Consider the following 11,710-nt stretch of genomic DNA (forward strand, 5'->3'; position numbering starts at 1 on the left):
TTTGGTTGCTGACTTTGAGGAACCCTTGGGTTTTGTAGATGGAACTCCATCAAAGGTCTGTGCAGCTCACACACCCTGCTCAAGATATGGTATTGTAGGGTTTCAGCGTGTGTGAATGACGGACAACAGCCTGTGTTTGGACAGATGTAGGCCTTGCTAGAGTGTTTTTAGGCTAGCAGCGACTCCTGTGCACTTGCAAAAGTGGGCGCACAAGCGCCGCATTTTCAACAGTAGCTTCGGTACATTTGGGTATGTTTTTAAAAAACTTTGCACCACTAGGTTAGACGTGGGCCAAACATGGAACGTGTTGGAGGCTGGCAAGCTCCAGAGCCGCTACCAGGTTCCAGCCATTATCACAGGCGCAAAAATGCCAGGCCCCAGGTGTAGCAGGGAAAAAAAAATGCCATCTCAGCCAGGATGGCATCCCTGACCTCGGAGGCACTGTGCTGTCTGTCCCCCAAGCTGATGAGCTTCAGCACCGCCTGCTGACGTCTCCCCACACCAGTGTTTTAGCGTTTGCCGCTAGTAGCTGTGTTGGAGGTTGCAGCGTCGTAGGGTTTCAGTCTACTCCTGCCATGAATTTTGGCCTGGGAGAGGAGATAGGCCACCCCAGTTTGCACCCGGGGAACAGACTCCACCACATTCACCCTGCCTGTCATTAAAGATAAGCACTGCAGCATCCCTGACCACAGGCGCTTGTCCAAGTGTCGGTGGTCAAGTGGACCTTGCAGCAAAGCGCGGAACTAAGGGCCCACCTGATGTTGAGTGACACGTGCTGGTGCAAGGCGGGGACGCCACACCGGGAGAAGTTGAGATGGCTAGGGACGGCATAGTGAGGTGCCACAGTTGTTCTGGGAAGATTGGGAATTTTGGGTGGAAGGAGGACAAGACTGTTGGGTAAGAGGAGGTAGAGGCTGCCTGGCTGGTGGACAATGTGCTTTAAGCGTTATCCGACAGCCATTGCAAGACCTGTTCCTGGTTCTCGGGCCTACTAATCTTTGTACCATTCAGCCTAGTTAATGTGGAACTTTTGTGCAAAGCGCAGAACTTAGGGCCCGCCTGATGTTAAGGGACACATGCTGGTACAAGGCTCAACTCACCCTAAGTGCCAAAAACACTGCTGGTGCAAGGCTCTACTCATGCCAAGGGCCTCAATCTCTGCTGGTAGCTCAGCTTAAGGTCATGTAACTTTGTTTGGAAGGGCTCATGTTAAGGGCTAGAAAAGTGAATTTTGGAAGGTCTTACCACATCACACACACACACACACACACACACACACACACACTCAAAATGACAGTTAAGGGTGAGGGCTTTTGGAATTCCCATTGCCTATTCCATTTGTGGTTGTCATGGGGAACGTGATTTAAAGGGGTGGTTGTTACTGTTTGTTGAGCTTAAATTGGGGTTTGTGTCCATCCATTTGGGGAGTAAAGAAGGTTTCCAGGTATTTTCCCACTTTGATTGAGGTTTTTTTGAATGTGGAAAGTGTGTAGTTGTTAGGCAGTAATGTTGGGGTAATAGAGGGTCTTTGGTGTGTTAGATGCCCCCAGACATGCTTCCCCTGCTGTCCCAGTGTCATTCCAGAGGTGTTGGCATCATTTCCTGGGGTGTCATAGTGGACTTGGTGACCCTCCAGACACGGATTTGGGTTTCCCCCTTAACGAGTATCTGTTCCCCATAGACTATAATGGGGTTCGAAACCCATTCGAACACACGAACATTGAGCGGCTGTTCGAATCGAATTTCGAACCTCGAACATTTTAGTGTTCGCTCATCTCTAGTCACTAGCAAGGCCAACATCATCAGTGCCAATGTCAAGTGCATACCAACACTGACAACTGAGGCCTGACTGTTTCATGACATGTATCCAAAACGGAATTAATCTTGAAAAGTTTGTCTATCTCTCTTTCTGGAACAAGTTCCAGAAGAAAATGATGTAGGATGTGACCTGCTGCAGGGTCCTGATAAGGAGCCTGAAATTTTTGGAATTCTTTCCGATAGTGGTAGCAGCTGGGCTCTTAGGACAAAAAATGGCTAACAAGCATCAGATGTTTTTTTTTTATTAGACGACATGTTGGCAGTACAAGTTATTAGACGGGTATTCCCATCTTAAGAGTCATATTCAGACTTATAGCTTAAGATAACTGCAGTGCTTTACTAAAATCATTGCTTTTTCTATTTTGTTCCATTTCACAGATATTGTGCAGTTTTCAACAATCACAAGCATGATGTCAGACTGACCTGAAAACTCAGGAAAAGGAGGAGAGGAAACAGGAGAGTAGCTGAAATCTTGAGAGGTAAAACTACTTTCACAGACAGTTGTCTTCCAAGTTGCTGATTCTGGAACTGATGAAACATTTAGCACATGATTGTTTTCCTTTAAACACATTTAAAGCTAAACACTTTATGTGTTGCCCAAATTTGCTTTCTGATGTCTTACCCTGTTCATAGGTCTAACTGTTTCGGGACCTACATCAAACAGTGGATATGGAGGGAACGTCTTGCTTGGAGCACTTATGGATGCTGGCAGAAGAGTCCTTGTGAAGCCTATGTCATGGGCCTTTATCAGAAGCTACTTGGAAGAGTAATTTACAAGTATAGTCAGAGAGGCCACAGTCACATGTGAATGGGGCAGATTTGGTGAAGAAAGGTAATGCAGGTTACATTGCATTTCCATGTGTGACTCGGGGAAAATGGAGCATTGGCATGTTTAGCCCAAAAAGATGTAGTGTTTATCCTATAGCTTCATAGCTTTGGCAACACAATAAAGCACTTTATGATCAAATTCTGTAAGATTGGAAGAATGAAAGTGTAGAGGAAGACATATGAATCCATTTAATGCATTTGATGGACATTTTAAGGGTTCATTCACAAGGAGGAAAATGGTGAGGAATTAGGTGTGGAATTTTCCACGCTGAAAAAAAAAATCAATGGAAGGCTTTTTTTTTCAGCGTGGAAAATTCCACACCAAATTCCTCACCATTTTCCTCCTTGTGAATGGACCCTAAAAGTAGACTTCATGGATCTTCATAAGGTAGTTCTGTTTCAGATTAGTCTTCATGTTCTCTTCATTAAGAGATCTAAGACTGACCAGCTTGGCTGAGGGCAATTAATATGTATTTGAATGGATATGGGGTTCAATTTACACTCATGCATTTTCAGTTTGGTGCAATTTTTAGTGCATGCATTCGGTAACTTGACTACATCTGGAAGAATTCAGAATGCATTTTTTTCTGGATAGGAGCAGTGGCTATTGTAAATGCTTGAGGGCTAGATGAAGAAGAAGTTAAGATGCTATTGTCACTGGCAGTCATATTGTTTTTGTACTTATATTAAAGGAGTTGTCCTGCATAAACTAAAAATTTAACAGTAAGCTAAAAATCCTTCCTCTGCCTAACTTTTAATTTGCTCCCTTTTTTAAAAAAATGTATATTTACCAATATATCTTGGGCAGTCATTTCTCAGTGATGTTCCTTTTTATCATTTCTGGAAATGAAGTGGCACCAATACTCCTATTTCTTCCTCCCCCCTTTCCTGTCTCCATCATACTCACCAATCTTACTGTTCTCTTCTTCTGCTGGGCATCACTTCCTTCACAAGGGAGCCGAGGCTGGCATCTGCGCAAGAGAACTCTGGTAGAAGCAAATCAAAGCAGCGGGCCTCCCACGCATACACAATAAAACTGCTCTATTGTGCAGATGTGGGCAGAAGAGGAGACAGTGGCACCAATGAAAGTAATCTCCAGGACAAGTAGATAGGTAAGTATAATGGGGTGGGAAGGGGGTTGGGGGACTGAGTTAGTTAGGTAGGCAGGGCTAGTAGTCCACGTGCTAGTTAGGGAAACAGGGGGGGTTGTGAGAGAGTTAGTGAAAGGGGGGATCTGAGTGAACAGCAATGCATCATGGTAGTTGTAGGCTAAGACAGCAGGAAGCTACCCATGTAAGCAAATGCAGATGATACCAGGAGCTCCCAGAGAAACCCAGAAATCATTCAAAACACTCCTAAAGTTATTTGAGTGCATTTATTAACCCATTAATAGCATTAACACACCTTTTTTAAAAATATTTTTTTGCCTGGAAAAGTCCTTTAAGCCCAACCTTGTGAAGCATTGTCATTTTCCTGTTTTTTTTGTGTTATTGTTAGCTTGTACCAAATTTGGATTTTGGGACATTTGTTTGTGTCTTGGGTCAAACAAAGGGTGAAGGTGCATCTTAGTGTTTTTCCCTTATAATATTCAGAAAGTGGAGGTACTATGGTATTCAGAAGTTGGGACAGATGGGGATTTTGCCAGTAGTAATGTTCATTAGTTAGTATTGTTCTAGTAAGTTGCCTGATACAATGATTTAGAAAAGTTAATTTTGGTGAGCTGATTTTTCTTATTAAAAAGGATTTTGTCAGTTTTAATAAGTTGGTTGTTAGGGTTGTCCTAGTTTTGTACAGATAGTGTGACACAGTGTGGGTTTATGTAGACATTTGCTACATGTACTGCTATCTAAATATATTACGTGCACAACCCCCACTGATCTCTCTTTTTCTTTTCTTTTTTTTTTTTTTTACAAAGAGTAGCAAATCAGAGCAAAACAAACTTAGGACGCAAATCGCACTTGGACTAGAACATACAGCAATGAGACAGCAAAAACAAATAGAAGTAACTGATCCTTGAAACAAAATAACAAACAGATCATATCAGAATGACCAAAACAATAAATAAACCTTAGGCTCATAGTAGGGGAATGCCAGGAAGGGGGGGGGGGGGGGGTAAACTGCCAGAGGGAGATCAGACTAGGAGAAGAGAAAGAGGGGTGGAGCAACTACAAGGGGAGGGTGGGAAGATAGGGAGGAAAAATAAGGAGGATAGAGGTCTTCTCAGCCAAACAACCAATGTCTCTCAAAGTCCCATAAGTTCTCGGTGCTCCGATCCAGGAAGCTCAGGCAGACATAAAGGAGTCATTTACAAAGTTCTTCAGATAAGACATATGATAGATTCTAACTTAGAGGGGACACAGTACCAATGTGTTAAGAATGTATAACCCACTTCCTGATATTTGCTGCCAATAGAAGATTTATGTGTAAATTCCAGGATACTAGTATATTGGAAAACTGAGAAGGATATTCTTAGGTCTTTGCACCATTTACATAGAAAAGGTGGATTGTAGTCATTGGTTGGAAATATTAGAATGGCATAAGATTCCAAAAGAGCATGCCAGTAAGGGCCCCTTCCAGCACATGCCTGTTCCAAGGGAGTCAATGACCTGTCATAACCTTCTGGAGAGATGATGGAAGAAAGATAATGCATCAATTGTATAAACCTCCAAGGGTCCCAGGGCGTAAGTTCCTGAGACTCCAGCAAGTTTGTATAAGGAGCCCAGGATTGTTCCAAACTGAAGTTTTTTGCACAAAATATGCTACTACCGACTCAGAGTGAGAAGGCCCCAAATCTATTCTGGGGGCAAAGTCAGGGTTACTCAGGATTAAGAACATGAATAATGGGTTAGGAGAAAGTGATTCTCTTTGGAAGAGTGAGGAGAAAACCGTTAGTGTAGGACCTATAGTTGGATGTGTTCTCAGGTTAGTTGAAGGTGAGAGCTAAATCAAGGGATTAAAGAAGCAGGGAACTCCGTTGCAATTTGCTCCAGGGAGACCTATTGCTTTATTTCCCTGGATCTTTTATTCCACGGCATAGTCCAAAGGTATGGCAGCATTGGAATAAATGGAAAGTAGTAGTTGGAAAAACCATTTTGTGTGTGGCATATTGCTAAGATGAAGGGGACAGATCTGTATGTGGCGATGTCCAACATTTTGGAACCAAGTAGATATTTTTCAAATGGGTAGGGGTGCACGTGACATATATATCTGATGAAGAATCCAAATCTGTGACATAACTTTATGTCTGCTAAAGCTATTATCAATTTTTTCATTGTTACATACACAGAAATGACTGCAAGATTAACATGCAAGGAGAGAACAGAGATTGTACTTATCTCAGTACCAAGTTATTGCAGCAGATTTCAACGCTCAGAACCCTAACAAACCACTCATCCACCATGGCACAGTGGTCAAATTACTTGTAATATTAGGAAAAATGAAAAGAGAGGAAGAAGCAGGCACAGAGGGCCAAAAAAGAAAAAAAAACCCCATAAAACTTAAACATAAACAGTTTATTGTGCCATTAAAACAATGTAAAAAAAGAGTAGGCAAATATTGATCTTTACTTAGACCCCTATTATCCAGTGAACATTAATAGTGTATGCTTAAGCACTTGTTTAATGTATCATAACAATTGTAATGAGAAGGGATGTAAAGCTTTTAAAGAGAGACATAAAAGCACAGCGTTATGCTCCCAATTCTCAATGCATTATTGTTTAGCCAGAAGCAGCTGATATATACCACAAATAGAGTATGCCACAATATGTAATGTATAGTATGAAAATGAAAGTCTGCACACCAGAGGGTTCCCTGTAATTACACAAATGTCTCTCATGTATGTAGCTAAGGGGTTACATATATATTAAAGGGACCTTCATAAACAAATTGATATTGTATACACTGTAATACTGATGTATTGCAACAGAGAAATCTCTGACGGCTGATAGATATGTTCGGTGAAGGGCTGCCCAGTGCACCTAGTTAATGCAGCTGAAGCAGCCCATAGGAAAGAGGTAGTATTCTAGTATCAGCTGCTTAGCATGTTGTAGCGCACCATAAGAGCTGGCCAGAATAACATGGCTATGCCTGGATCTATAATGGAAATGTTAAGCGATAGACTATCTGTAGCTGCTGATGTTGAATGCTATTTATCCAGGCAGTAGTGATCTGCACAATGTGGCAAAAAGAGGCAAGTTCATTGTAACGTCACAGTTTATGTCCCTAGGTGCACCTAGGGACCTATATTGTGACGTTATTTAAAAAGAGGGTGTTCCCCTTGACCGTCTGTGAATGCAAAGTTAATAGTAATTGTATGGTTGGAACAGCTAAATATCCCTCATTATTCTCTACTACATTACCTGACAGTCCACCCAGTGTACAATTTCCCATGCTAAGACTGCAGTCATTAATAGTGGATACGTGCATGTCCAATTTTATAGATGTAATATATGTAGGACACAATAGTGTACCACATATGCAATAATCTCACAGGTTGTATCTTATTATGGGGATATTGCCACTCCTTAGGAAGAGACCACCATGTAGGTGTGTGGAGTCTTACAAAGCCCTTTTCGCTCCACACAGTCGCTAGACTGTGCTGATGAGATACAATCGGATCGAAACGGCGCCGTCCACAGTTGGGATGATACTGACTTAGCAAAACCCTGCATCACTGCAATAAAGGCTTGTTGGAAAGTCTGGCATGAAGTTCAGAGAGCTTCCCATAGAGAGCAGTTTACAGAGGCAGTGTTTCCCTATGTACATCCTGGGAAACATATTTGCATATTCTTCCCAGGTTGTATCTTATTCATATTTTTATTCTTAGGTCTCAGCAATATGCTCCTGTCTCAGTCCTGGAGGATTTGTTAGAGGAGAATATATCCAGTCCCATAGGGATAAAAAAAAAATATCTTATCTGCACTAGAGGTTGAGACAGGGAATAAATATACTGATCCTAAGGCAGTATGAAAGCCTAAATCTTATACCGTGCCTTAGAATTTATGTCCTAATGTAAAGATCGTTGTTGATTCAGTGTCAGGTGACATCCATCCTTTACAGAAGTCAGATAGTACTTCCAATTTAACTGAATAAGATGGAGTGGCTTCCAGAGAATTGAAATGGTGGAATGATGTATTATTAAACAATCTGACAAGTGGGGAAACATAGTAATTTTGCCAACAGATTTGTATATTAAACATCAAACAGCAATTGCATAAGACATTCTGCAGAATAATCCCACTGACCAATTTTTACAGGATTATTTCCATTTTCCTCAAGAAGGCCATGAAGAAAGAGCTATAACACCAAATGAATTTGAGCTTTCACATCACAGTACAGTAATATTTTATCTGCTTCCTAAAGTGCATAAGAACCTAATATGTCCTCCTGTCAAACCAGTAGTGTAAGGCTTAGGATACTTGACTATACAATGTAATGAATAGAGATGAGCGAACACTAAAATGTTCGAGGTTCAAAATTCGATTCGAACAGCCGCTCAATGTTCGTGTGTTCGAACGGGTTTCGAACCCCATTATAGTCTATGGGGAATAGATACTCGTTAAGGGGGAAACCCAAATCCGTGTCTGGAGGGTCACCAAGTCCACTATGACACCCCAGGAAATGATGCCAACACCTCTGGAATGACACTGGGACAGCAGGGGAAGCATGTCTGGGGGCATCTAACACACCAAAGACCCTCTATTACCCCAACATCACAGCCTAACAACTACACACTTTACACATTCAAAAAAACCTCTATCAAAGTGGGAAAATACCTGGAAACCTTCTTTACTCCCCAAATGGATGGACACAAACCCCAATTTAAGCTCAACAAACAGTAACAACCACCCCTTTAAATCACATTCCCCATGACAACCACAAATGGAATAGGCAATGGGAATTCCAAAAGCCCTCACCCTTAACTGTCATTTTGAGTGTGTGTGTGTGTGTGTGTGATGTGGTAAGACCTTCCAAAATTCACTTTTCTAGCCCTTAACATGAGCCCTTCCAAACAAAGTTACAGGGCCTTAAGCTGAGCTACCAGCAGAGATTGAGGCCCTTGGCATGAGTAGAGCCTTGCACCAGCAGTGTTTTTGGCACTTAGGGTGAGTTGAGCCTTGTACCAGCATGTGTCCCTTAACATCAGGCGGGCCCTAAGTTCTGCGCTTTGCACAAAAGTTCCACATTAACTAGGCTGAATGGTACAAAGATTAGTAGGCCCGAGAACCAGGAACAGGTCTTGCAATGGCTGTCGGATAACGCTTAAAGCACATTGTCCACCAGCCAGGCAGCCTCTACCTCCTCTTACCCAACAGTCTTGTCCTCCTTCCACCCAAAATTCCCAATCTTCCCAGAACAATAACCCCAACTGTCCCTGCTCCCCAGAGCTGTTCTCCCTTCCTTTGACTGTACCGCAACCTGCCCCTCCATTTCGCGATTCCACGGACCTAACAGACGAGTATCTGTGTCCAGATGATCAAACACTAGAGTCTCCTCCACTCCATCTCCGGTCGATTTGGTGGCGGATGACCAGCAACCCACCCTCATCGACGACGATGAGACGCAGTTGCTGTCAGGGCAGCCAGTTGACATGCGCATTGTGCAGGAGGAGGAGGCGAGACAGGAGTTGGAAGAGGAGGTGGTGGACGACGAGGACACCGACCCCACCTGGACAAGGCGGATGTCAAGCTGGGAAAGTAGTGTGGATGTTGAGGCAGGTGCAGCACCAAAAAGGGTAGCTAGAGGCAGAGACATGTCCAGAGGCAGAGGTCAGCTGCTTTGCCGAAGCCAGGCCAGACCCGGAATGTCCGAAGATGTTCCCTTTTGTACCCAGCCCAGAAAAACTCCCCCATCGAGGGCACGTTTCTTGAAGGTGTAGAGTTTTTTCAAGGAATGCGCCGAGGACAGATATAGTGTCGTCTACACAATTTGCCTCTCGAAATCGAGTAGGGGCCCTGAGAAGAGCAACCTGTCCACCACTTCAATGCACCTTCATTTGGAATCCAAGCAATGGAATCAGTGGAAGGCAGCAACGGCAGGACAAACGTCGCCCGCCGTTCATGCCACTGCCTCTGCTCACAGTGCTGGCGATGCACTCCAGAGGACGAGCCAGGACATCACTTCATCTGCCTCCGCCACTTTGTTGACTTCTCCCTCATCCTCCCCTGTTTCTGTCTTATCTCCTTCTCCTGCACCATCAAAGGCACCATCAGGCGCTTCTTTACAACAACCCACCATCTCTCAGACATTGGAGCGCCGGCAGAAATACACCGCTAACCACCCACCCACGCAAGCCTAGAACGTCAACATCGCTAAACTGCTGGCCCAGGAGAGGTTGGCGTTCCGGCTTGTTGAAACTCCCGCCTTCCCGGACCTGATGGCAACTGTGGCACCTCACGTCTCAACTTCTCCCGGTGTGGCGTCCCCGCCTTGCACCAGCACGTGTCACTCAACATCAGGTGGGCCCTTAGTTCCGCGCTTTGCTGCAAGGTCCACTTGACCACCGACACTTGGACAAGCGCCTGTGGTCAGGGATGCTGCAGTGCTTATCTTTAATGACAGGCAGGGTGAATGTGGTGGAGTCTGTTCCCCGGGTGCAAACTGGGGTGGCCTATCTCCTCTCCCAGGCCAAAATTCATGGCAGGAGTAGACTGAAACCCTACGACGCTGCAACCTCCACCACAGCTACTAGCGGCAAACGCTAAAACACTGGTGTGGGGAGACGTCAGCAGGCGGTGCTGAAGCTCATCAGCTTGGGGGACAGACAGCACAGTGCCTCCGAGGTCAGGGATGCCATCCTGGCTGAGATGGCATTTTTTTTTCCCTGCTACACCTGGGGCCTGGCATTTTTACGCCTGTGATAATGGCTGGAACCTGGTAGCGGCTCTGGAGCTTGCCAGCCTCCAACACGTTCCATGTTTGGCCCACGTCTAACCTAGTGGTGCAAAGTTTTTTAAAAACATACCCAAATGTACCGAAGCTACTGTTGAAAATGCGGCGCTTGTGCGCCCACTTTTGCAAGTGCACAGGAGTCGCTGCTAGCCTAAAAACACTCTAGCAAGGCCTACATCTGTCCAAACACAGGCTGTTGTCCGTCATTCACTCACGCTGAAACCCTACAATACCATATCTTGAGCAGGGTGTGTGAGCTGCACAGACCTTTGATGGAGTTCCATCTACAAAACCCAAGGGTTCCTCAAAGTCAGCTCCCAAAGTTTCTGCACCATGAGTTTCCAGGGGTGGCAGAGTTATGGCTAGGGGCAGAGGCATGGATAGGGATGATGTCTAGGGGCAAAAGCAGTGTGGATGTGGAGGCAAGCTAAGCAGGAAAAACTGGGGGTACAAGCTAAGGCATGGACTGGGGTGATGTCTAGGGGCAAAAGCAGTGTGGATGTGGAGGCAAGCTAAGCAGGAAAAACTGGGGGTACAAGCTAAGGCATGGACTGGGGTGATGTCTAGGGGCAAAAGCAGTGTGGATGTGGAGGCAAGCTAAGCAGGAAAAACTGGGGGTACAAGCTAAGGCATGGACTGCGGTGATGTCTAGGGGCAAAAGCAGTGTGGATGTGGAGGCAAGCTAAGCAGGAAAAACTGGGGGTACAAGCTAAGGCATGGACTGGGGTGATGTCTAGGGGAAAAAGCAGTGTGGATGTGGAGGCAAGCTAAGCAGGAAAAACTGGGGGTACAAGCTAAGGCATGGACTGGGGTGATGTCTAGGGGCAAAAGCAGTGTGGATGTGGAGGCAAGCTAAGCAGGAAAAACTGGGGGTACAAGCTAAGGCATGGACTGGGGTGATGTCTAGGGGCAAAAGCAGTGTGGATGTGGAGGCAAGCAAAGCAGGGAAAATGGTGGCTAGAGGCAAAGGGATGTCCATAGGCAGCAAGGGCAAAGATGCAAAACTCTCCCGTTTCAAGAATTTTCCTGACTTGTCTCCCCACAAAACATTCCTGGGAGGAGGGCTGAAACACCACCCTCCTCCTCCTCCGCTGTTAGATTGACCCCAGCTACGAGCTGAAAACGCTGCAACACTGGTGTGGGGAGACGTCAGCAGGCTGGGCTGAAGCTCATC

At 44.9% G+C, this 11,710-nt stretch overlaps 1 long non-coding RNA gene across 1 annotated transcript in view; it reads left to right on the forward strand.

The window, feature by feature from the left end:
• Positions 1 to 10,936, forward strand: part of LOC142195077 (uncharacterized) — a 199,899-nt gene extending 188,963 nt beyond the window's left edge. Inside the window, exon 3 of the long non-coding RNA XR_012715062.1 lies at positions 10,893 to 10,936. This is a non-coding gene — a long non-coding RNA (uncharacterized LOC142195077). The remainder of the gene's footprint in view (positions 1 to 10,892) is intronic.
• Positions 10,937 to 11,710: the final 774 nt, after the last annotated feature.

This window comes from Leptodactylus fuscus, chromosome 2, assembly GCF_031893055.1.
Source record: "Leptodactylus fuscus isolate aLepFus1 chromosome 2, aLepFus1.hap2, whole genome shotgun sequence".
NCBI classification, from domain to species: Eukaryota; Metazoa; Chordata; class Amphibia; order Anura; family Leptodactylidae; genus Leptodactylus; species Leptodactylus fuscus.